At 45.0% G+C, this 27245-nt stretch overlaps 1 protein-coding gene across 2 annotated transcripts in view; it reads left to right on the plus strand.

Moving 5' to 3' along the window:
- The first annotated feature begins 19629 nt into the window (after nt 1-19629).
- Epb41l3 (erythrocyte membrane protein band 4.1 like 3) overlaps nt 19630-27245 on the plus strand; it is a 138642-nt gene continuing 131026 nt past the window's right edge. The window contains exon 1 of one of the 2 annotated variants that reach the window (XM_057758689.1): nt 19630-19911. The gene's annotated coding sequence lies outside the window, so the exon portion shown is untranslated. Of the gene's footprint in view, nt 19912-20562; nt 20700-27245 lie in introns of those variants that run through there. The other variant, XM_057758690.1, reaches the window with a different exon arrangement.

Raw genomic sequence — 27245 nt, forward strand, 5'->3', positions numbered from 1 at the left:
ACTCTTAGCATTTCTGTCTCAGCCTTCCAAATGACAGGTAGATGTGAACTTCCTCACTTGGCTTCCAGCTCAGCTTCTTACGAGAGTCCTGAAGCATCAGCACCATGCCAAGGCTTTTTAAAAGATTCTGGTGCAAACGGCCAGCACAATTTACACATAACAACTTCTTAATTTGGAAAACTGGGGGTCCAAAACTATGAAGTCTGTGAGCAGAATATTTAAAACGCTGCTTTCCTTAGAGGGCCTTGAATGTTTTGAATACACACAGCACGGGAGATGCCTTGGGGAGTATTCCGCAGCTCCAGCTCCGTTAGTCTCTCCTCCTGTTGACAAACAGTACCACTCACAGATGTTTTCCCTCTAATCAGGCCTTGCCTGTGCCCCGTGGGGCCCCTGGCAAATGTGGGTGTCCCTCTGGGGAAGCCGGAGCCAGGCCTTACATTTTGTGTTCCAAAACATTTTCTGATACATCAACAAAGCCTTCGCTTTTTTTCTCCTACCTTTTTTTCCCTTTTCTAAACCGTCCTAGGGAGCTGGTGGAAGTCACAGTGCAGTTGAGAAGGGAAGAATCTGGGCGGAGATGGCAGGGTTGCCTCCCTCTAGTCTTTCCTTTTGCTCTTATGGACCACTTAGCACCACTTTGATGACTACATGTTCCTTATACATTTAAAAGCTCACACCTAGATATTTTATCTTTAAATAGTCACACAACATGCAATCTCAGTGACAGATCTCAGTCTCTCCTTGTCCTCTATGACCTTGGCAAGCTTGCAATCCTAACTCACTAAGTCATTCTATAGCATGTCTTCGGGTTTGGATTTGTCCTGTGTTGTTGAGTGATCTATAGAGAGCGTATGCACTTGGAAAGAGTCTACAGAGGTGATGCCTCTCACCCCAAGGAGCTCATCCAGGACACATGGCTTCCTTGCGTCTGATGATCGAGGGCATGAAGCCTTTGATCACTCACGGGGTAAGGTGTTGAATGATGAGTATATCGACCATACCGTCAACAAGCTTCTCCTTACAATTAAGCAACATCTGAATGGAGGAGACAGTGAAACAAGACAGCTTCAGCTGACGAATGAGCATCAACTTCAGCATCCACCGGTGATCCTTGTAGCCAGGGCTAGTGTGATCTTCTGACGATGCTCCTCACTCCCCCATGCCTCCTACAGATTTTAAGTGAAATCTTCTGTAACAAAACATGCCCCTTCTCCTTCTCTTATTTATTCGATCACTTACTGATAGCAGTATCAACTCATGGGTATGCCTTTGTTGTCCGAGTTTTCATGCTGTGCTATCTTCACATCACATTTCTGTTCAGATGGTCTAACCTCTGCCTTTAGGTACCCTTCAGGTTAACTGTAGAGTTCTTTCTATAAGCCCATTTTTTTTGTCCTTTTTAAGATGGTTTTTTAATGCTTTCTTACTTTTGGCACTCAATAATGCTCAACAAGTAAGGGATAGCTTAAAAATTTAATTGCAACTCCATTTCACACCTAGACATTAATATTTCTTATCAGGAAGTCAAGCACAATTATGAATGGCTGTATGTAATACTGAACTTTGAGAGGCTGAGGCAAGAGGATTGTTACAAGTCTGAAGTCACCCCAGGTACAGACAGCAAAGCCCTGCTTCAAAAGTGTCCTCATAAGATAGCTCATGTGATCTATTATTTCCTTTTTATCACCTTGAAACTCTGGGGAAGGATTTGTCTCACGTGGCCATGGAAAATACTAAACCCGTTGTTCTTCCTGTTCTGCCCCCAACATAAAGTCTTGGCAGTTACCTTGTAAAGTGTGGCGCACAGCATATTCCAATCAAGTTTCAATGCCTGCCATTTAATTTACTTTCAATAAGGGCGCAGGTGTTCTTCCTTCCTGATCAACGTACCTGAACAAATGCAGGTTTTTGGAACGGTACAGAAGGGTATAGCCGATGCCTGCTGAGTCCTTCACAACTTTTAGGGTCTGTAAGCATAATGCTCGTACCTAGATGAAGCTTGCTCTTCACCCGAGGCTTTGACTGAACTCAATAGTCAGGTGTCTCTTCCATTAAAGCGAATCAAGTTTGTAAAGTTAAAATGGCTATCAAGTTGCTAGTGCTGCCAAAATTGTTTAGGCAGCATCTGTGTCTTGGGATATACCTGTGTCTTGGGAGGGAGATTCTTCTTAGAAATGAACTTGAAAGTGAGACCCAAGTTCTTCCCTCCTGAGCAAGGGAGTCGAGAGCAGTTCCGTGTAGAGGAGTTGATGATGACTGTTCTATACCCATCATGCTTCAGGCTCTTACTGTGCCATCAATCAAGGGAACCTATCTAATATTAGGTTCACTTTAATCGCCTCTTCTGCTATTTCTCTTTTTAGATCATCTTTCTATAGAAACACCTTAAATTGCTCTCAGCATTTTTGTAATGCAACATTACAGAAAATTCCAGTCTAGCAAAAGAAGTCAAGTAGAACTCATGGAAATTGAGATTTCATTAGGAAAGTTCATTTTGGACAAGCTCAATGGAGATTCATGGATTTCCTTATCTGCATGGCATGCATATTTGAGCTAGACATCAAAATAGGATGAAGAGAAAATTCACATAATATTATGCAAAGGAACATACTATTTCTGTAGAGCACATAAATCACAAAACTACATATGATAGTTGAAAGCATAATATAGATGCCAGATAGGTAAATAGAGAGGTAGAGAAATGACAGGTGGATGGATAGGTGCATAGATGAATAGATAGATGATAGATAGATAGATAGATAGATAGATAGACAGACAGACAGATAGATAGATAGATGAACTTTTTGTGGTCTTATTATTGCTTATGTAAGATATAGAGAGTATGTTATTTGGTTAGATATGTATGTCTGTAATGTTAGCAGCTGAGGGATGCTTAGGCAGGAGAATTGCTGTGAATTTGAAGCCACATAACTGGGTACCAGGTTAGCAAGGGCTACACAGCATTGCCCAATCTCAAAAAAGAAAAAAAAAAGTGAGAACAAATGAAACATGACAAAACCTGAAAAAATATTTCATTTGGATCCTGTACAAAGAATCTGAGACAGCAATTAAACCTTCAAAGATGTTTGTCAGATCTTCGTAGGTGTCTTTCGGGAAGCAGAAAGAAAATCCTGTGTGATTGATGTCTACTGAAAGGAGGTTTCCTCACACCAAATGGCTGTGGCTTTACAAACTTTCACATCCACAAGTTTGTTCACGGTGTGGTCGTCTGTAACTCAGAAGACATTTTCCCTTAAAAGGCTGTTTTAGTGATTGGCATCCCAGATAACAGGATAAAAGTCTTTTAAATCCATGACATGCTTGAAATGGGGACAGACGCGTGATGTCAATCATACCAAATCCCCTTCTTTCTGTAGTTGGGAGCTCTGCCCTCACTGTTTTGTCTAGTGGCTGTTGAAGTAACTGTGTCCTCAGAACCCCAACACAAGGTCTCTCAAATAGCTCTTACACAAGACACTTGAGAGTCTATACATCTTTCTCTGCATTAACATGAATGTTCTTAAAGAGGAAAATTTCTTTCTCTACCCATTTGTAGGTGGGACTTCCAATAAGATCAAGGTTAATGATACAAGAAAATATTTCCTCTATTTTCCTGGCCTGAAACCTTTTGGTAGAACGTTAGAAAACTGTGGCCGTGCATTCTGAACATGACAAAGTCTTCCATGGGAAAGTGAAGGTGTGTGTCCAGGTTCTGAAGAACACACTCCAGATGATTTCTTTCCCAGGGTTTGCAGGAATGGGCCCAGTGTCTTTTCATTAATCTCAGACACAGTGGTATAGGCAAAGACAGCACTCTTAATCTTAAACAAACAAATAAAGAACCCTCATACTTAATGTAATCCAATTAAATTAAATTACCCTACCAATGTCAGAGGCTAGTTCCCTTGTGAAATGCAAATGCCCTGTTGTGACCTCCTATAGATAATGGCTGTAGACAAAAGTTAATGTACCTAGATAGATTTTAATAGTAATAGCTAACTTATAGTTATGCCTTCATTGCTTTTCTATTTCTGTGAACAGATACCATTACCAAGGCAATTTAGACAAGGACGCAATTAATTGGGGGTTTGCTTACAGTTTCAGAGGGTGAGTCCTTGATTATTATGGCAAGAACCATGCAGCAGACAGGCAGGCACGGTGCTGGAGCAGTAACTGAACGCCTACATCCTAATCTTTTGGTTGGAGGCAGAAAGTGGAACTGGACCTGGCATGGGCTTTTAAAACCACAAAGCCCACCCCCAGTGACACACCTCCTCCAACAAGGCCACACCTCCTAGTCCTTGCCCAACAGTTTCACGTGCTAAGAACCTAGCATTCAAATATATGGGCCTATGGGGCCATTCTCATTCAAACACCTCAGTGTATTTACCCCTGTATGTTAGGCACAGCTGGATAAACTCCAGTAACTTGATTCCCAGGCAATCTCATAAAGAGGACGTTTGGTCATCCTCACTGTACAATGAAGACACTGAGGTTTTAAGGCTTCAGTGATCTTCACAGCCAGCAACTCCTTCAGCCAAGTGTAAACTTAGACCTCACTCACTACCCAGTGAGGCTTAATCTCACTATTATTAACTATTAATCTTGCTATTAATCTCAGAATTTAATATCCAGACTGTAGCATGATTAATAAAATCCCAGAGACAGAAATTGGGATTCAACTTGAAGCCAAACAAAACTTGAAACTTGAAGCAAAACAGGCAGTCACTGGCTCTTATCTCGACCTCAGTCTTAAATGGCAATCCTGCCTCCAGGAATCTCAGAATGAGAGCTGTCTCCTCCCATTTTATATTCCTCTCTAGGGCTGGGATTAAAGGCGTGCACCACTACCCTTTAGTTTCTGTGACAAACTAGTGTGGCTACTGGGATTAAAGGTTTATGTCACCACTGTCTGGTCTGTAAGACTGATCAGGTGGCTGTTCTACTCTCTGATCTTCAGGCAAGCTTTATTTATTAAAATACAAATGAAATGCCACCACATGTGAAGCCGAGTGTTGGGTAACTGTTACTGAAAATTCAAATACACATATCACGTTTATAAACATGACGGGCTCAATCTCTCCACAAATCACAGCGATGCCTGGATACGGCTCCTCCCATAAGTTGTTATTCTGCCTCCCGTTTGGAAGGGCCTCATTGCCGTTCCTCCAAGAGACTCGCAGAACCCTCCAGATCTTCCACAGTGGGGTTTTGCACTGACTGATGAAGCCCAGTTTGTGAACGATAAAAGGTTTTTGAGAAACAAAACAAAGCAAGCTGTCTTTATGCAAAGGGATGCTGTCTCCCTGGAAAGGAAAGACAATCTTTAAGTACACTTGTTTTTCCTGGTATCCGTGGAGGACGGTTCTGAGGCCATTCCATGGCTATCACGATGGCATGAACTAAAGCTTCATCTGTAGAATGGCACAGAATTTTCACACAATCCACGCACATCCTCCCATGTATGTTCAGGCATCTCCAGACTACTTGTCATGCCGATTTAATGTAATTCCTGTGTAAATAGTTGCTGTGTTGTGTAGTGTGGGAATGTTGGCAAGAGAAAGTCTAGACATTTTCAAGATGGCAGCTTCTGTTTTTCTGAGTGTGTTTCATCATGGTTGGTGAAGGTAGGGCTGGTGACATTAGTCACTTTCCCTATTACTCTGACCAAATAGCTTGCAGAAGCAACCTCAGGGAGGGGAGGCTTCTTTGCTCACGGGCTTTCAGAGGGGCCAGTCCCTCACAGCAGGGAAGCAACGCATTTACTTAGTTAACTACTTAGTTAACTTGTTTGTGAGGTAGGAGTGAAGATTGGGGATTGTCTGGCTTTTTTACATGATAGAAAGGAGGGGGAAGAGCTCAGAGAGCACCTGACACCTACTATGTGCTTAAACCTGTCACCTACTAAGAACTTAACGGAGTACAGTGGTTAGTTTAAAAGGGAGATGGTCCTGTTGCTCAAAACCTTTCTGAAACTAACTTTTGAGTTTCCTGTAGAAGCAGCTCATTAAACTATTCTTAGAATTTAGTTGTTTGCTTCTAGTTAAAGCTCGGGTGTGTTTGCCTTGTTTTTATGTTTGTTAGTTTGCTTTGTTAGTTGTTGTTGCTTCGGGTTTTTCTTTTGATGGATGCCAAAGAGCTTTGAACGTGGCTGACTTTCTATTTCTTCCTTGTGGTACCAAACCATGTTGGTTCTCTCAAAAAAAAAAAAAAAAAAATATATATATATATATATATATTTAAAAGAATCCATCTTCAATATGGATTGTATATTTGTATATTTGCTATATTTGCAATGTGTAGACTTGAGAAAAATTGCAAATAATGAATAAATACTTTAAGCATTCTTCTTGGCAGTTTTTATTGTGGTGCACCCAGTACTTTGGAAAGAGTGAAGCAAAACCTGGCCATAAGGCTGGAGAAAATGACTGCAAGACTAGAGGAAAGGGTCAGGAAGGCACACATGGCCGTCTGTTTTCGCAAGCTGGCTCCCCGTCAGTCCCTCTGCCCCTGAGCAGATGCATTGCCCTGCATTTTGCCTCTTTCGCTGGAGCAAAATAAAAATAACCAAGTCAGCAGTCACCGCAGACAAGCTGCCCTGAGCCCTGGCTGTATCTTCTTAGCATTTTCCCCTGGTAGAGCCCAGTTCTCAGTTGGCCATTCCTCAGGGAGGCTGAGAGCCTACCTCCTTCACATTCTCATTGACAGGCTGCGACAGGAGCTTCCTGCTCGATATCCTGCAATCCGTGTCCATGGAGGTAAAGCACAAAAGGGGGTCCTACTGTTCTGCCACGGAGGGAAGTGGCCGAGGCTGATTGATGTGAGCTGCAGGGCACAGCACTGTGTGGCATTTACCGCCTAATACCAGCCATACAAGTTGCTATTTAACCCTCTCTAAGGTCTTGAAGCAGGTCTAGACCAACGAGGTGGGTAACAAGAATGCAGATATAGGAATCCTAGGACATGCAGGCCAGCTAAGGTCAGCACAGGGGCAAGGAGAAGGGCAAGATGTGCCCGTGGACTCCTGTGGCTGAGCTTCCTGCTCAGAATGTCCCAAGGTCCATAGCCAGACAGAGAAACTTCTCTGGGTCAGGCTTCTTTGGTCCACCAAGGACTACCATACCAAAGCCTCTTGGTTTTCAGCCCTGGGCTTTCCACTTATAAAGAATCACTGGTACTCAGGGAGCGAATGTGGAGTGTGGACCAGACAGAAGTCAGAGGCCAAGGTGAATAGTTGTTATTCCGCCCTTTAGAAGCAGTATTTCAGCCGGGCGGTGGTGGCGCACGCCTTTAATCCCAGCACTTGGGAGGCAGAGGCAGGCGGATCTCTGTGAGTTCGAGACCGCCTGGTCTACAAGAGCTAGTTCCAGGGAAAAAAAAAAAAAAAAAAAAAGAAGCAGTATTTCAACACTGCCCGGATTCAGCTACACAGCTAGGGAGAGTGGTAAGGTTTGGGTGTCTGAAGACAGTGTACCATCGGCAGTCCTGTCCTGTCCTGTCCTGTCCCTAGAGCAGGTGCCCTGTCCACGCTTGCAAATTGTAAGGGCAAATATTTGGGTCTTTAAGCATCTGACGCAGGCCTTACCTTTGTGAGCAAAATTTACAGGGCCCCATTGACTTCTGTCTGCGGGATTGCTTTCCTCTGTGTGTCCTGCAGAGGTGGAGAGCCCCTGGTCAGCAACTCTGCAGACCAAACCGTCACTGTAGGTACTGGGCTGGTTCCAGGGATGGAGACCCATCTGTGTTTTATCAACAGCATCCGCTGAGCATCTCACACATCAGGAAGTGTGCAGGCTGGGGACATGAACAGAAGTGGTCCAAATTCCTAAGGGGATCTTGGGGTTAGGAAGGGAGACAGTGATCCATCCAATAGTCCCCCAAATGTACACATGCAATAGTGGCCTTAGAAAAGCAGAGGGACCGACGCTACTCCATGGAGGAGGTATGACCTTCATGACATTGAAACAGTGGGGTGGAGAGGTGGTTCTGTGGTGAAGGAAGGAAGCACTGAGCATTGGAAGATGCTGTCCTTGCCCCAGGAAGGATGGATGTGGAGGCCCTAGGCCTGGGTAAGAGCATCACCCTTATAACCAGAGAACTCACTTGTGTGAAGGGAACTGCGTGGGACACCAGAGGGTAGAATGGTGCAGGTTAGGCCAGGGTATGGATAGACTGGGGGTACTCTGTGTAAAATATGAAGAATTTGGTACTGGACAGGCTAAGAGGGTTGAGGAGAATAAAGTTATAGGAAGACACTTGTCTTAGTTGGGGTTACTATCACTGTGATAAAACACCATGACCAAGATTAACTTGAGGAGAAAAAAAAGTTGTTTAATCTTTTAATTCCAGGTAACAGTCCACTACTGAAAGGAATCAGGGCAAGAAATCAAGCAGAGCAGGAACCCAGAGGCAGGAGCTGGCGCAGATACCATGGAGGGGTGCTGCTTATTGGCTCGCTCCTCACGTTTTGCTCAGCCTGCTCTCCTTTAGAACCCAGAACCACCAGCCCAGAAGTGACTCCACCCACAATGGGCTGGGCTGGGCCCTCCCACAACAATCACTAATTTAAAACAGTGTTCTGCAGGCTTGCCTACAGCCAGATCTAATGGAGGCTTTTTTTTTCTTAGCTGAGAGTTCCTCTTTCCAAACAACTCTCGTGCGTGTCAAGGTGACAAGCTAGCCAGCGCAACCCTGAGTTTCAAACGCGCAAGGCCTAGGATCAGTAACTTTACTTGGTAGCTCTCAGCCTTTCAAGCACCCAGCTTGAGGACTTTCTCTTTTATCGTCAATGTACTATGTTGCTCATACTAGAAAACACTAGTATGAGCAAGGCCTTCCAGAGTTAGTCATCTGTCAGTGGGGGTTAAGGGACCAAGCTACCATCTTCCACTGTGTTTGAAACATGGAGGTTGTAAATAGTAGAATGTCACTCCACGTGTGTGCTCCCCTAGGAGGTGTGAAGACGGTGAGAAGTCCTTAAACCTGAGTGTCCTTTCAGAAGATTGGGGATCGGGACACAGATGCAAGAATGACCTAGCAGTGTTTGGAAGAACTCACAGAGGCACACGGGAAGAGAGCAGAGCCTTCGAACCTGAAGTGACAGGATCTGCTGTGGATCTTTCGGGGGCATGCCAGGAACAATGGAAAGAAGTGAGCTGTCTTGTGGGAGTCCGTAGGATGAGCAATCTGTGAGGACAAAGGGTGGGTAGCGATTTCCTTTACTTCAGCGTCTTCTTCTAAAAGTGTGAACTGCTTGATCACGGCTAAATCTTTATAGGTATCACCATGGAAACCATTGATATGAAAACTAATATTAGCCTGGACATTCTGCCTCAGATGGTCTGATATTTTCCACTGCCGTGGCCATCTCCACGGTTTGTGCACACGAGCAAAGAGGGTCCTCTCAGATCCTGTCACACTGTCTTTCGTCCTGAGGAGATAAGTGCTTGTCAAATGTGCCTGGTGTTACAGAATGGCTCGGTGGCATCTGCTCAGGGTGGCTACACATTCATTAGGTCAGACCTGCTCATCTCTCAGGGCACAGCCAAGGATCCTGCTGGCATTCAGCCGAGTTGGCTTTGGAATAAGGATGGCGTACTTATTGGGGTGACTGGAAGGAAGCAATGTAGAGTGGTCCACTTTAATCCTCAGCTTCACTTTTAAGGTTTAGGTTCCTTCTGGTTAATATCTAAAGGATGAATAGTGGGTGATAAGTTATCTTGAGAGAGAGAGAGAAAGAGAGAGAGAGAGAGGTGAACAGACCACATTCCCACCTTTATTACAGGATATTCTTATACTTGAATTTCATTATTATTAATCTCGTACTATGTCTGATGTGGAAATTCAATTTCGCCATAGTTCTATCTACAGGAAGGTTCCAGTGTGTATCATATGTATCTCTCGCAGCTAAATGGATGCTTCCTATATGTCCCTTATAGCTCTGGACACAGTGAATCATTCATCGACTGTTGCCAATGTATTTAATTTCTTTCGAATCTTCTCGTGTCTCCTCTCAATCCTGGGCACCACACCTCCTCCATTATGTATTTTCCATTCCTATCATCATAAAGCCCATATTTTATAAACCTGAGTTCTCTTCCTTCATTTATTCATTCATTCAGTCAGTCAACAAATGTGCTAAATACCTGTGTGTTAGTGAGCCTCTCGTCACTGTTACAGAACACCTGAAGTCAACAAAGGATGATGAGTCTGTTTGGGTCCCAGGTTTCTGCTTTGGGGGTCAGCTAACTTTGGAGTCCCAGGATAGCAGCAGAGATGAACAGGCTGAATACCATTTTGTAGTATTGCCTGAATGCTACTTGAGAAACCCTCTAAAGCTGGCTCCTAAGAGTTGGGGAGATTTATTCAAGGTCCTACAAACTCCCAACTTACAAATATTTCTATCTGCTTTGACACACTGTCCATGCTCCAACTTCCTAGCTTTTGCCACCAAAGATCATCTCAGGTGATCCTTCTTCTGCCATCCCACAGGAGCCTGGAATAAAGCCATGAATGGTATCTTTTCCTTTGGGGTGTTTGAGGTGTCGTGAAATTCTAGTCATGATATTTCATGTGTTATGGGCTTTTTGCACCTGCGATAAAACAGGCAGCATTTTTATTGACACGTTATTATGAAATGGGTCACCAGCAACAGTGTAAGTTTTCCCAAGTATGAATACCAAAAATTTGAAAGCAGGCAACACCACCAAGAGACTTCAGTGTATATAAAAACTGTCTTGTTTCATCGGGGAGAAAGGCATGTGTGTGTTTGATCCAGTGACTTCTTCCAAGTACGCCAGATAATCTCGTGAGCATATAAATTAGTATTTCATCTATGGTTATTTACTTTTACAGGGCTGCTCTTTTGAGGAACTCTTTGTTTATCAGCATGTGTGACTAGCAGGGATGATGTGTTCATATTCATAAGGCAGAGCTCAGTAACATGTCCATCATTAGTTAGCATCCTCTTCAGCGCTGTATCATCTCCATGCGCTGGCAACCTTAGATTCGTCTAGTAATTTTGAAACACAACTATAAATCAGTAAGCCTACAGTACAATAGAATAACAGAACCAGACCCATCTAACTGTATTTTGATTCCTCTTAGCTAGTCTTTCCCTCCTTTGCCTTAGAGCTTCTAGTTACCTCCATCTATGCTTTTCTTCTGTAAGCAAGACTTTGCTTTTAGCCTCCACATATAGTAGATAGGACTCATTTGTCTGAGTCTGCCTTGCATAATCTCTTCCAGTTTAATCCATTTTGTCATAACAGGATCTCATTCTTTTTTTATGGCTGCATAGGATTCTATGGTGTGCATAGGTGCGTGTGCATGCGCCAATATGAGCGTGTTTGCATGTGTGTATGCACCACACACGTGCACACACACATACACACACAAACTTTATCTGCTCATGTCATTCAGCCTTGGTTAGGACCATATCTTGGCTCCTGGGAAGAGTACAGACATGTATTTGATGTAATGATATTTTAGGATTTTTTTTTAGTATTCTTTTTCTCTTGCTTCTTATCTCTGTCTACATTTAGAAATTAATTATAAAATATTACATGTAACATTGAGGAAAGAGTAATGCCTGGCCCCTTTACTTGGAGGTTTTCACCCAGTATAGTTGACATGCATAAAGTTTCCTATATCAGCCAGGCACGTGGCGCACACCTTTAATCCCAGCACTTGGGAGGCAGAGGAAGATGGATCTCTGTGAGTTCAAGGTCAGCCTGGTCTACATAGTGAGACCCTGTTCAAAAAAAAAAAAAAGTTGACCATCAGCTCCATTTATCACTGGGGAGACAAAATAACTAACAAAGCAGCTCAGGGAGGCTCACTTTCATGGAAGGTACAGTTCATCGTGGTGGGGAAGGCAGGGCATGGTGGCAGGAATGTGACACAGCCGGACACACGATGTGTGTAGCTGTGAAACAGGGACGAATGTTCGGCTAAGTTCTGTCCTTTCTCTTGAGTCTGGGACCCCAGCTCATGGGATGGTGGCACCCATATTTGGTGTGGTCTTCTCTTTTCAGCTAAGTCTGTTTGGAAACAGTCTTAGAGTCATAGGCAGGAGCGTGTGTTTCCATGGCCAGTCTAAATCCAGTGGAAGTGGATGCCTAGCATGCGTGTCTCCGTGGCCAGTCTAAATCCAGTGGAAGTGATAACTAGGATGTGTGTCTCCATGGCCAGTCTAAATCCAGTGGAAGTGATAACTAGGATGCGTGTCTCCGTGGCCAGTCTAATCCAGTGGAAGTGATAACTAGGATGCGTGTCTCCGTGGTCAGTCTAAATCCAGTGGAAGTGATAACTAGGATGTGTGTCTCCGTGGTCAGTCTAAATCCAGTGGAAGTGATAACTAGGATGCGTGTCTCCGTGGTCAGTCTAAATCCAGTGGAAGTGATAACTAGGATGCGTGTCTCCGTGGTCAGTCTAAATCCAGTGGAAGTGATGCCCAGCATGCGTGTCTCCGTGGCCAGTCTAAATCCAGTGGAAGTGATAACTAGGATGCGTGTCTCCGTGGCCAGTCTAAATCCAGTGGAGGTGATAACTAGGATGCGTGTCTCCGTGGCCAGTCTAAATCCAGTGGAGGTGATAACTAGGATGTGTGTCTCCGTGGCCAGTCTAAATCCAGTGGAAGTGATAACTAGGATGTGTGTCTCCGTGGCCAGTCTAAATCCAGTGGAAATGATAACTAGGATTAGTCACCACAATTCCATCTTGTGTTACATTTCTCCTAATTGAAACGTTTGTGAAATATTTCAAGTGTGTACCACATTAATGTTTCCATAAGCCACACTCACCCCGTCCTCTAGCCACAGGAATTAGCTTCAGCTGCTGTAGAAGGTTCCTTACAGGACTCTATTGTGGAGCCACCATTAAGAAGTACACTCTGTTCTAATTTATCAGAATATGTAAGAAATGGGATAATAATATCGAGAAAACCTGAAGCCCACAGACCCTAAACATTATCTAATTTTCTATCCATCAGCCTTAATGGCATTCACGGGAATGTAATATGCATCTGTTTGCCTGTTGGATCTTAACAATCATACAATTTAAAAATGAACATTGTGATACCTCAGCAGAATTCAGTAAAAAGCCTTCCTGGTTTTCTGTTCTGAATACTTGTGCCCTGATTTCAAAAGCCGTAGCATACCCAGCCACCTATATTAACTTGGTAAAGCCTAACCTAGAGAGAACTAAGCCTTCTGAGGGACATAGGGTAAGCAGATCAGAGAAGATTGGTGGAGGATAGGAGAGGTCCTTCTCAGGGGAGAGGAGGTGGGAGCTACCATTACCTTCATACAGAAAAGCACACCCGCAGGGGCAAATGTATCACAATCTAGAATAGGCAAAGTCTGCAGGGTTGTCACCAAACAATGTGTGTGCCTATATTTCTGAACTTAGAATCTGAGTTATTGCCACATATGGTGCATGAATTCAGGCAAACCCCCATTCCTGAATGACAGATTTATGAAGAACAATTTCATATCTGAATTGGATAGCACTGTACGTACAATCTTACCCAAATACCCTGTAGACAGAGACCTTTGGAGCATTAACAGGTCTTGTCTGGGGTCCCCTTGAATGGCATAGCCACAGGATGGCATGCTCTCAAGACAGCCTGGGTACACCACAATGGTGATCCTCATTTACTGAGCTGAATCCTAATTCTTAATATGATCTGAACAAGGGAAGCATTACTGAGGCCAGATGCCTGCCATGTTGTCTTCATACATAAAGATGTAAAATTGGACCTCATTTCCTAACGCTTATGCGTCCTTCCATAAAACCAAAATAGTGCTTTAAATTGTTGTAAAACTACAAGATTCATACAGAAAAATTAACAGCATGTTGATGTAAAAACATTAACAATGTCTCGTGAAAATTCTGTGTGCTACACTCTGTAGAGAGAAAGTTGTGACATCTGGCCAGTTTACCTAATTTGGTCACTAGTTAGTGTAAAAAAAATGCCTCTTTGGCTTTATTAACCCAAAATGCATTAATTTGGGCAAATCTATCTTTTGGGCTTAAATCAATCAGATGTCAGACTTCACCCAAACTGCCAGAAATGAGCCCTCTATTTCTTATGTCAGCGTGGCACCCCTTGGCAATATTGTAAAGATGGCTTGTGTGCTTGGCAATTAAGGTCAGGGATGCACCATCCCTGCAATCTTCGATAAATGGCCTTCTAATGCAGTCATTGCTGGAGCTGGGAACAGAGCAATCTCTCACTGTTATTCATCGCTGTACTTACGGCTAATGAACTGCTGTTGCAGGCTGATGTGTCCAAGGACAAGATCCAAGCAATATGTCTTCTGCAAAACGTGAACTGACTGGTGTGGTGTGTGCTGTGGGACTAGCTCACCTCTGGGTCTTAATGAGGCTGTTCCAGTCAGTGTGTGTGTGTGTGTGTGTGTGTGTGTGTGTGTGTGTGTGTGAAAAACTCTTCTTCCACTTTGTACTCTCTTACGTTTCTGTGAAACATGTCACCCATGGACCATGGACATCAACTGGTCACCTAGATCAGTGGCTATCAGGATTAAATGAGTTATAATCACACTTGGGAAATTGTTACCCCATGTCTTCTGATTTTCTTAGTCTGGCCTCCACCAGAAAATATTCATTATTAATGAGCCCTTGAGGTGATTCTGACATAAACGATGTAAATATGTTTGTTTCTGAGACAGCTTAGAAAACAGTTTGCACACACTCTAGTTTGGGAAACTTCAGTCTCCTTTCCAATCTGTACCACGTACAAACAAGTCAGCTTTGACAATGTAGACACATTCCTAGTACACATCTTGATCAGGGCTGAGGCGATAGCTATGGCTGCCTCAAATGCCTTTGACCTATTGCATGGATTGATTTCAAGCGACACAGACATTCTGCACATTTTCATTGATTCGTAGAGGGTTCTAAGAAACCGTGAACTATGATGAAATCACACTTTCAGGGTGGGTCCACACTAGACAAGACCGGGTCAGGGAGAAAGGGAAAGGATCAGTTTAAAAAACAAAGGCTACCCTGTCTTCTTTGAGTCACCATCGCAGGCTTGCCTAAAGAGGGCAATGTAAACCTGGAGATAGCTGGCAAATCAGCAAGCCAGCTTCGGAATGCCTCTCGCTGCTCAGCTGATTCTCGAAAGCCACTGGAAGGAAAGGTAATTGGCGATTAGGATCACTGAGAACCTTAGGAGAGATGGTGAGGATTGCTGGTATTTATTGTGTCATTGGGGGAGGGTAGGTAGAAAGCATCTCAGAACAGCTAAGTGGAAGTCATCTGTTCAGGAGCTGAATTTAGTAATATTATGTATTAGCCACTTCCATTCTTGATATTTTAACCCTGCATAGAGAATTCCTGAGAATAAAACATTTTTGTGTATATTTATTTTATTTGGAAACTGGCATTCTCAATTCATACAATTTATATTTTACAATTCCATTTTTATATTATATACAAAACTCTCAAATAGAAAACATTCATAATGGATTCCTACTTTTATTGATGAGAAGGATAAAATTATTGGGTGTTTCAACTCTACAAAGAACTGAGTGTTAGAATAACTCTTACAGTTGGATTGTTAGAAACGGTTTGATTTAAAAGTACTGAAACCTGGTTCTAAAGCTTACTAGAAATCAAGTTTTGAAAGGGTAGGCTTTAAAACAGTGAAGCCCAATGTGTAGCAGCCTGACATTTGTCAGAGTGTGGAGAAACAGGAGAGCAAGAAGGAATTCAGCTGAACAGGAATGATCCCCCTTAATGACGGGCGAACATGTCAAAACCCACTTTTTTGCAGATGCTCACATTCTCTGTACACTTTGTTTTGCATTCGTTGTTCGTGGTGGTTTAAATCATCTCTTACATCTGTGCCGTGCATCCATTCAGCCCCTAGAATGCTGGATACACACCCAGGATGGAGAGACAGCAGCTGGAAGCCTTAATGAGCTAGAATCTTAACCCTCTTCTGAGAACCTAGGAACTCTCCAAATGATTCTTATTTCAGAAGGAGATGCTTGTTGCTTTTGAATTATGCATTCACCCCTGTATTTCTTATTTACATTCTTCAGTCATGCTGTGGCTAAAGGCGTGCTCTCATTTCAAGAATTTGATATGCAATTCGGGTGCCTGGCATTCCTCTGAGCACAAAGCAGGCCTCAGCTGGTGGCTACGAACGCTGTTAGCATGTTCCTGAACCTGCAGCTTAGACTGAGCAAATGAGAACAAATGGTGTGTATGCCTAATGGAACAGCATGTCCAGGGGTTGATCCAAGTTCAGGATTCCTTCAGTCTTCAAGTTCGGAACATCTTCAGACAGGGCCATTAGTCAGATTTCAAACATTATTTCTTCTGGTATCTTGTTCATGAAGCTGACAAATCCTGCCGTCAAGGCATCCTGCACATTCGGCTTGCCCTGCCCTGGTCATCAAGGGAAGCCATCACTCTTGTCCAGGGGACAGGACTGTGAGGACTGCTTGCATGCAGAGGAGCTTCATGGGGTTTGTGCCTCTTCACATTGTGCCCGAGATAAGCTGCATCACTAACGTCACACCATGGATAGAATTCTGCATGGCTGCTGGCCTTCAGAGATGCATGTGATGTGCAGTGCAGCCATTATAGGAAGCGTAGAAATAACATTAGTGCCATAGAGTAATCTTGAATGTGTAGGAGGAGAGCAGAACGGGTATCCCGAGGCCTAAGCTAGAAAGTTGGAATGCTTCTCCACATTTTGTAGATTTTTGCATTTGCATAATGTTCTGTGTAATGCCATCTATGCAAACTTGAATGTTCGTGTAAGATGGCCACAAATTTAAGGGGAATGCAAAAGGCTTTTACCTTGTAGTCATGTTCTATATCTCAGAAATAGACACAAACCACTTTTCTGTAGCTTGTTAAAAAAGCATCATGAGTTTTGCATTAGCAAAGTAAGGACTTCTTTGTGGGCTAAGTCGCTTTATTTGTAGCAGTGAAAGGGATGCATGGAGAACCTGAACTCAAGCAAATCCAGTTGTGATTGCTGTCGTCGCTTTACTTGGATCTTATTGTGTACCCCTCCTTTCTATACAGAAGAGTTTGACATTTTATTTCCCAAGGAGAGTTAGATGGACTTTTTATATATTACTTTTACCCAGTAAGTATTGAGATATGTTTTGTGTGTGTGTGTGTGTGTATATACGCACGCACGCGTGCACATGGACTTGAGTGTATGTACCCGTGCTTGTGGAGGCCAGAGGTCAGCTTCAGGTGTTTTTCCTTAGGTGCTGGCATCTACCTTGATTTTTGAGATAAGATCTTTCATGGCCTGGGACTCACCATTATTCTAGGCTGTCTGTCTAGCAACCCAAGGGATCCACCTTTTTCCACTTTCAAAGTGCTGTGGCACCACAAGAGCCTCTTTTATGGGGTTCTGAGTGACCAAACTCAGGTCCTCATGCTTACAAGGCAAGCACCCAGCTGCCTCCTCAGTCCCTGGTGTCTTTTGGATTTTATAGACTCCTAGAATTAAGGAAGCATAAGGAATTTCAAAATTAGCCTGTTGTTTTCTACATAAGGAGACAGAATCCTCCATGTAAAGAGGAAACATAGTCCATTATTCAATATCTACTCACTCATTTAGCAGAAACTAAGTTCTGACTTGCCATGTCCCATGGACGGCACTGAGGGGAGACAGAGACAACTACCAGGGGCCCCTGCAAGATAGAAAGAAAGCAGGGTGAAAAGTGTTCAGTTAAGCAACACTTAACACACAAGGACATTACTGAGGGAGCAATGCCTGCTTGTGGGCTGGCTGGATTTCTTTATTTCTTTTTTCCATGTCTGTGTTAGATAAGCAAAAGAAACAGCTGATGGTCTTGGTTGTGCCCAAAGGGACTTAAAACAATTGCTTCTCAGATCCACTATTGCACTAGGTGAGGACTTGGATTTTACTCCAATTCTTTGTGTGTGAGGGTTAGGAGGGGTGAGATAGTGTCTCACATAGGCTGAACCGGCCCAAAATCTGCTGTGCAGCCGAGGAAGACTTTGAGCTTCTGATCCTCCGGCTCCAACCCCAGCTTTAGTGCTGAGACAACCAGCATCATCGCCACACCCAGTTCAAGCCTTGCTGGGGATCCATCCTGGGACTCCCTGGGTGACAGACAAATGAGCTGCCTCCCTAGCTCTAACACCAATCCTGGGACTCGTGGATTATTCGGATGACTACCTGGATACTCCTAGCTTTTCAGGTAGAAGACATAGTAGTCTATCTACCCTGTTTCTCCTAGAAAGTAGTCGTTCACACGCCATGGTCCATCAGGATTCGGATTCATGAGTCATGGAGGGAACAGTTTGTATTCTTGTTTTTAAAAAAGAAAAATCACAAAGGCACTGCAACAACACGAATGAAAGCGCGAAGCCATCTGTGTCTCAAATGCTGACGCTAAGCTTGTGTTTGTTGTAAATAATACGATTTGTTCAAAGGGGCCTTCGCTGCGCACATACATACACAAACAATCTGCGCTTTCGTTCATGGAACTGTGCACCCTAGCCACGGACGTGCACAGATGACATGTATACATGTCTCAACACTAACATGGGCGGCGTCCATAGTCAGTACTTGAACTTTTACATGTTATTTATAAGGGACTCCTTATTCCCTCTGGCTCTGGATCAGGGCCATAGGCTGGCGGCTCCTCCTCTCTGCAGCCTGCAATCAGCCCATCTACTCTACGGTCTATGCAGTGCCATAGGCTTTTTCTTCCCAAGCATGACTTAAGTCAGACGATCCTACTCAAATGTTGAATTCCCAGAGCTGCACATCTTCTATAAAACACAGTCCGCTAAGCCCCACAGCAGATGGAATGATGGCGCAACCTATCTTCTAACCTTCTCTCCGGCATGTTCCCTCCTCTCCAGCCAAGACAATCGATGTCCCCTTGCTTTCCTATTGCCCGTATTCTAGATACCCAGGCCAAGTCCCCCACCTCCTCAGGCCTGCTGAGAGAGCACACAGACATTTATTTTGCATTGTGTTCATTCCATCCATTAGAAAATTCAATAGTTTGAGAATCTCTTTTCTTTCCCTTAATGAGTTTTAGTTTCAGGCCAGTGACTAGGTGATTTGAGAAAGGCCTTAAAAGTCTTAAAGAAATAGGCCCATGTGGCTTGAGCCCAGAGTGTGAGATGACCAGAGAACGGAGTAATTTCTTTCACTGGAAGTCGGGATGTGCGTCCCTGCCTCTCTCCATTTCAGCCTAAGCTTTATAGTTGCCAGGAAGGAGGGAGCTGCTGACAGGCACAAAACCTATTATCATCCTAATTAACTCGGGTCTTGTCTATGAACTTAAATTTCTTGAGTACCGAATCTGCAAGACACTTCCAATTTCAAGTGGAAAAAAAAAAAAAAGACAAATACTGCAGTCCCTAAGCCAATAGAGAACTCACCGGAAGGTCAAAAAGAAAAGAAAAGAAAAGAAAAGAAAAGAAAAGAAAAGAAAAGAAAAGAAAAAAATCAAAACCCCAAACCCTCCCTCCGCTCTGGCCTCGAGTATCTGCGAAGGGAGCGGAGGGGACCCAGAGGCCCAGCAATAATCCAAGTGTAAATCCAAAGGCTACTGCTATTGGCAGCTGTTCCCAGAAGCAGGATCTAGAGGACTGCTCAACCTAGGTGTCCTGAAGAACTGCGGTGGCCCCCCCTCCCCCGCGCGCGGGAGGGAAGTCGGGACGAGGTTGGCCCTCCTCGCTCGGTGTCTGGGCGTGGGCCCCGCCGCAGCTCCGCGGAGCCTCCGTGTCTCCTGCAAAGGGGGGCGGGGGAGCCCAGAGCTGCGGCTTCCTCCCGCGCGGAGTCTCCTGCGCACCGCCGAGCAGGACGCCAGTGCCAGCCGGGTCCCCACGCCGCGGCGCGCCCGGCCTCCCCGCAGCCCACAGGTAACTTTTCTGCTCTTGGTGGCCGAGGGGCTCCGATGGGGGGCTCGTTTCCGAGGCGCGCGGGGCTCGGGGAGCCCAGTGCGCTGTACCCTCCGCTCTCGGCCTCCGGCCTGGGGACCTCTCTCCGAGCCCTGTCCCCCAGGGGCGACCCGGCCCCGCGCCCCTCTCCGGCCATCAGAGCGGGATTTCAGGGTCGGGGCGCCATGTTCTGAGCGTGCAGGGCTCGGGGCGACACTGCGGCGCCAGGCCGGGGGCCGTGCACGGGAGGGGCCGTGTGCCCCGAGGCTGCGGCTGCCGCTGCGTTCGTGCGGGCTGCGGGCGCGGCCGGGCTCGGAGCATCCCGGCTCTGCAGCGGGGCCGGCCGCTTTTACGTAACTTGCCTCCTTCCCCGAGTGGGCAGCGTCCCCAGGCCGGCAGCCGGCCAGCCAGGTGGCTCCGGGCCTGGGCACCTGCGGGCCGCGCGCCCCTGGGGACTGCTCCCTGCGCCGGGCGGGAACGCGCCCCGGCCTGCAGACCCGAGCACCCGGGCGGGCGCGGCTCACCTGGCGTCCTTTGGGCTGCGGGCCGAGGAGAGGGGTGGGGGTGGGGAAGCCGGGGACCGCTAGAGTGGGGTCCTTGCTAGGCTGTGCGCCTTCGGCTGGTTCCTGCACCGGGGCGCGGGGAGGAGGGTTTGCTTTCTCGGGTTCCCCTCTAATCGCACCGTACTTCTTCCCCTTCCCCCTTCCCCCTGCACCCGGCGCCAAGTTCACAGCTTCTGCAATGCGGTGGGTGTGGCTACCTCGCAGATTGTAAGTGTGGTCCTTGCGGTGGGGAGGATTCTTGCTCTTTTTTCTCTCTTTAGACTTACTGATCTGAAGTTTTCTAGCTGGGGGTAAGGTATGGGGGAAATTTACCCTCCTGTCTGTGCAGACCAGGGTTCAGGTTGAGAAGAGTTCTGCTGAACAAATGGGATGATAAAGGGAACATGTGGTGTTGATTAAGCATGGAGCCTGGGCTGTCCTGAGAGGGCCAGGCAGCCCTCCTAATAACGCAATGCTTCCATTACGTGGTTAAGTTGATGTTTCAGCTTTTTTACATTACTTTTGTGGAATTGCTTTTGCAGATGTCCTTGGCTGTGGTTTTGGGGGGGGCAATTTAGGGGGGTCTGTGGGGCGGTCCGACGTTCTGGGGTTACTCTTGGTAGCATAACTATTCAAGTAAAGGAGTTAAATCTGGTGCTAGAAAGAAATTTCTTTTTGCATCTTACACTGCCTTTGAAAGCCTCGACGAAGCAAAACTGAGGAAACGGCACCTCTATCCGGAAGCCACGAATGCAGCGCCCTTACGGCAGAGTGGGCATCAAACTTGAAGACAAGGAGATGACTTGATGCTCCATATCTTGACTCAGCAGTGGGGGCTTCCTGCTGTCTTTTAACCGCATGCTCACTGAGGCATCAACTTTTAAAACTTTAATTGCAGTAACAAAGTTATTGTGAGAGGAAATAAATTCTAAATCGAAGAAGCATGCCTTTCATTTGCTAATTTCCGAAACACTGGCCACAATAAACTGAATGTTGAGTACTGAATTATTTACATTATGATTTTTTTTTCCCTCGGATAGTTTAGAAAAGCTAGGTAATTAGAAGCACAAGCTACTGCATGAACCGGTCTTGATTGCAGCAAATTCTTGCAAAACAGAGCATGTGTTCTGAGCAGTTTATCAGAAACCAGAAGAGTAGCCACTGTAGCTTGTAAGCCCCTGTAGGCCAAGGTGGAGCTGAAGGTCAAAGGTCAGTGTCCTGATGGTGTATGTACATGTAATTTTTAAGCATTTTCTCATGTGTGAGCATGGTGTAGGTTAGAAGGTGAATCTGTAACTTCTTGTTGGGTGTTTGGACCAAGGCCAACTTGATTTGTGCAGAAATACAAGATGGGGGCTTATTTTTTTTTTTTTTTGGACTGGATCAGGCGTGGTTTTATATGCATACATGTTGCTGTTAAAACAATCCAAAGGCAAGGCCCAGCAAGGATGCACTGAGGTAGAAGAGGGGCGGCCACCTGTGTCCTGGGAGAGGATGTCGCTGCTGTCACTTTCTGCTGTGTGGGAGGAGTATGGAGGGATGAGCGTGGCGGTGTTTTCTGGTAGGACCTGCTTCGTGCTCTGGGAGTTCTACAGTTGATAAATGAGAAGCTGTGCCTTCCGTGCCAGTGGAAAATGGACTCCGGGAGTAGCCTGGGAAATGTTCTCTGTTGGTGAGAATCCAACTATCAAGGAGAGAAGTTTCTTATGTAGAATACCCCGCTCATCTTTAATTCTATCCTCAGAGCCTTTTCCTAGTCGCCCATCGGTTTTGCTCGTTGAGTGTCTGCGTTACTAGGGGATGGAGACTCCCCGCTGACACCCGGACTTCCGTTTATCTTCAGCACCACTTCATTCAGAGACCCCCTCAGCATTGCCATTGCAGCACCCTTCCCTTCAGAAGGCTCACTGCGACACCCAGGGTCCTAGGAAGGCTCTGCTGTCATTTCAGTTGTCCTGGCTAGAAAGGCGTATGTTCTCAGAGGCAGGACTGGGGCAGTGAAGTCATTGCTCTTCCGGAGGCTGTGACATCACTATGGCTCAGAGGAAACAAGGGTGGGGCAGGCAGAACCATCCCAAGCTTCTTGCTGCCTTTAACTTTGTCTGGTGCATGATGAATGAGACTCTCACATCAAGGTACCATCTGGTTGTAGGAAAATGTGTCTCAAAACTGTTGACGATTCCTGTTACATAAGAAACATTGTGATTTCTTAAAGAAATTTAATTTAATTAATTTTAAAATTAAAGGGCCAGCAAATCAGTATTTTAATTAATTAATAAGTCAATAGTCCATCCTGTTTATATTAACAACATTCTACTTAAATTGGGGGTGAGGTTATTAGGGTCGTCTTTAGAAGTGTATCGTGTCTCTTACTTTCTGAATAGAGTATATGGTTGTGTAGTTTTACATGATACGCTTGCAGTTGGCAAACTGGGAGAAAATAGAAAAGCTAGAGATTTCATTCATAGGCGATATTTGTCATGATTTGGGGGCAATTAATGTTTATTATAACTTTTCTTTCTTTGCTAACGTTATTTTATAATTTGACATTTCAATCCTTGTAGGATTCTAGTGTGGAGACGACATATTCCACCCAAATTAGTGTCCGATAAGTGATAAGAGGGCACGCAGGTTGGGAGCCTATAAGTGCATTTGCTGTTATTTGATTATGGATTTAATGCGATCTCAGCAGGGAGAGGGAAGAGCCACAGATATCTTTGTAAAGATGACTTCCATGTTTTCACCTTGATGTGCTCAGGCTGTAGGGAGTTGGGGCGGTTCTTGCTAACTGGTAGCGCTATTCCAGGACACGATTCTGAAGCGGAGAGGAGGCGTGAGAGAGCAGTGGAGGTAGGGAAGTCTCAATTAGGTGCTGGGTCTGCAGATTGCTGGTGAAATGTCTTCGGTGCCGTGGTTTTAGACCTTGTGATGATTGGTTAAATTGCACGCTGTAGGACTGGAAGCTTCTATTAGCTCCAAACCCCTAATTCTTTTGTAATTTGCAGTGTGGAAGAAAGGCCGACAACTTAATTTTTAGATTGCTGACATTTTGATACGCTTGTTCTTATAGACTTTCTTACAAAGCACACATATGTGCATTCACGTGGACATGTGCACGCACTCATGCATGCACACATGCGGAGGTAGCCTTGTGTTAGGTTCAGAAAACGAACGCATGGTTAACTTTTTTCCTGTGTTTATTGCTTTCCCTCCAATCATACTGGGTTGAGTACATGGTGTGTGCTATGACTTTCTCTTCCTGAGGTTTTATCCATGAACCAAACAGTGCTACCCCTAAAGCATTTAGTAAGTATTCATGAAATGGAATAAGAAATAAGGCCATTTTTGACATATTCCTTTAAAAATGTGCTTGAGAAGCCTGGCACTGTGTAGTGCTGGGTCTTTTGTGCAGCCGCTATTTTTAATAGAAAGGTCGTCTCCGTATCCACCTCGCTTGCCGTCTGTAGCTTCAACTGTGCAGGTTCCCGCAGGCTTACTGTATCGGGGACGAGGATGCTGCAGGGTATCGAGGGGATAGGAGAATGGGGTCTTTGTGGGAGGACTGTGGGTGTTCTGCTTCCTGTCCCGCCAACTCTAATTGGTGTCAGGGAGAACCGGTGCAGGGGGCTGCTTACTCAGAAGGGAGGAAACAGATGGAAGAGGGACAAAGATGAAGTGGTTTCCAGTGCTGGGAGATGGCACTGATCCTTGCCTGTGACACAGAAAAGAGAAAAACTCTTCATGTACACATATGTAAGTAATGTGCGTGTGCGAGATGCACATATACATTGTGTGTGTGTGCAGTGTGTACATATATGATGTATATATATGCAAGATATACAGATGCACATTGTTTGTATTCTCAAGTAGCGTGTTTCTCTTAATTCAAGCTCCAAATCTCACCATTTCTAAAACCAGCTTCCCCACATTTAAAGTTTCAGCATTGGGTTGTATTTTTACAGTGTCAGTTGTGTGGCAGAGATAATGCTAACGCTCTCACCCATAGATTAGGACTATGTATTGAAAGCTGAAGCTTGGATACCAGCTGCTTTTATGAAAATTCTGGAGCATGCATGCAGTGCTGCTGGTGGCACACGCATGGTCTATCACATGGAAACACTGGAGCATGCATCCAGTGCTGCTGGTGACACATGGATGGTCTATCACGTGGAAACACAGTGCTGCTGGTGGCACATGCATGGTCTATCACATGGAAACACTGGAGCATGCATCCAGTGGTGCTGGTGACACACGCATGGTCTATCACTTGGAAACACTGGAGCATGCATCCGGTGCTGCTGGTAAAACATGCATGGTCTATCACATGAAAACACAGTGCTTCTGGTGACACACGCATGGTCTATCACATGGAAACACAGGAGCATGCACCCAGAGCTGCTGGTGACACATGCATGGTCTATGACATGGAAAAGCATAAGCACTCACGCCTGAACAGACATGAGAGGTGGCATCTGTGTATGTGTGGATTTTATAAATGCCTTGATGATTTTGTTCTGCCTCTGTTTTCTTTATGCATTCAATACTTAAATAAACCCCAAAGTTCTTTAAGCCGGTAGAAAATTAGAATTCTGGTTTTTAAACGTGTGAGTCATGACTTAATTGGTTGACTGCTATGCAACTCAATGTTATCTCCTAATTGATGAGGCCATAACTCACATAAATATGTTTAACTATGATAGTGTCCTCTCACTGTAGCCAATACCTGTGACGGTCGGCTTAAAAAGAGGAAACATTTATTTTGACCCCAGCTGTAGAGAAGTCAGTCCTTGTCTTTTGGCCTTGGGCTGTGGTGAGGCAGCACACTGTGGAGGAGGACTGATGGAAGAAACTGCTTACCGCATGGCCATAGGAGGTAAAAGTAGGGAGAAGAGAAAGGATCCTAATACCACCTTCAAAAGTTGGGCACCTCCCTGCAGCCCAACTCCTGCTTCTTCAAGGTTCCAATCATGCCACGGGCTGGGGACCAGCGCTTTAACAATGGGCTTTTGGGGGAACATTCCAGATCCGAACCATAGCCTACATATAAAATTTTTGTTTTTATGTGCATAGGTGTTTTGCCTGCATATGTGTCTGTGTACCATGTGTGTACCTGATGCCCATAGAGGCCAGAAGGGGGTGTGGGAGCCTTTGGAAATGGGGTCATGCGTGGTTGTGAGCTTCCATGTGTGTGTTGGGAATCGAACTTGGGTTCCCTGGAAGAGCAGCCAGTGCTTTAAATGCAGAACCATCTTTCCAGCGGCCCAGCCTGTGTATTTTTAACACCCTGTGGAATTGAGTGCTTTTGTTGTGGCTTTGTGTGTGTGTCGGGTGCCTGCTTCTTGGACGCCCCATCTTGCGGGGATTACATGCTTCGTTTCCTTTCGCATTTTGACCTGGTAGACAGTTTGATTTTGATTAAGATTAGGTATTGTGGAGACATTCCAGAAGTCAGGAACCTGAGATTCGTAAAATGTACCCTTCGTATCAGGAAGGAATAGGGAGAGGTGACTCAGAGTGTGATCTGACCGGGAAGGCTCTGGGTTTGTTGCGTAGTGAGGAGCCATTGATGTCCGAGCAGGGAGGAAGACGCTATCGGGTGATCCACGTAGGATAAATTGGAAAACTTGGAAGCTGGAAACAAATGGTTTTTCTTCTTGAACTAATATTTTTTTCAGAAATTGAGAGTAACGCCGGGCGGTGGTGGCGCACGCCTTTAATCCCAGCACTTGGGAGGCAGAGGCAGGCGGATCTCTGTGAGTTCGAGACCAGCCTGGTCTACAAGAGCTAGTTCCAGGACAGGCTCCAAAACCACAGAGAAACCCTGTCTCGAAAAACCAAAAAAAAAAAAAAAAAAAAAATTGAGAGTAACAATTTTTCTTCTCAGTGATTGACATTTTGGCAATTAACTCCATATATAGAGTGGGCATATGTAGTTGGAGATTAAATATTGCTTCTGGATCATTAGAGATGGAGATGAGATATACAACTTTTCCTTGTTGTTTACCCTTCTTATTGAAACATCTTCATTCCGCACACTAAAATGATGAGTACTGACTTTGAAATGTGCTCTTACAGTACCGAGAACACAGATCTCGTTGTCTGGAGAGATGCCCTGAACGAGCATCTCCTCAAATCTCTGCATCTTCCTGAATCCATTACAGCCTGTCTAGAAGCCAGACATGCCTGGTGTGAGCTCCCCGGCCTTCTGTTTTATAACTGTACAGTATCGATCAATTCCCTTCCCTTCCTAGTCTCTTTACTCATTTATAAAATATCCATAATGCTTCCTCTCCGAGACGTGAGGGTCAAATGTTACAGCACGCGCAGACACTGCGCATGATGCATGGTGTATCATGAGTGCTTGACAAAGAGCAGTAACATTATTTTTCATATATGTGAATAATAACGTATATTTTATGTCAACAAACTTCTGCGTTAAATGTCACTACACAACCATTCTCTTCTTTATGTGGCAGTATTTCTGGAGACGGTTTTTCATGTGTACCAATTTTTACCTACTTTGTTGTCTTTAACGATGAATAAATATTTTCCCTTCGTCCTGCACGGTACTGGTGAAGGATCATTACTTTAATGATGATGGTTATTGGAAGCCGTGTCATCCAGCCCTGCCCCTCTCGCTTCTTGCTGTCCACACTGTTCATCACTCGCTGACTTTCTCTGCAACGTGACAGTATACACAAGTAAAGCCTCCAAGGACGTTTGTGTGTTTCTCTGTGCTGTGTATGAGCACCAAGTTCTAACAAATGGAAACCT

This window comes from Chionomys nivalis, chromosome 26, assembly GCF_950005125.1.
Source record: "Chionomys nivalis chromosome 26, mChiNiv1.1, whole genome shotgun sequence".
Classification (NCBI taxonomy): Eukaryota; Metazoa; Chordata; class Mammalia; order Rodentia; family Cricetidae; genus Chionomys; species Chionomys nivalis.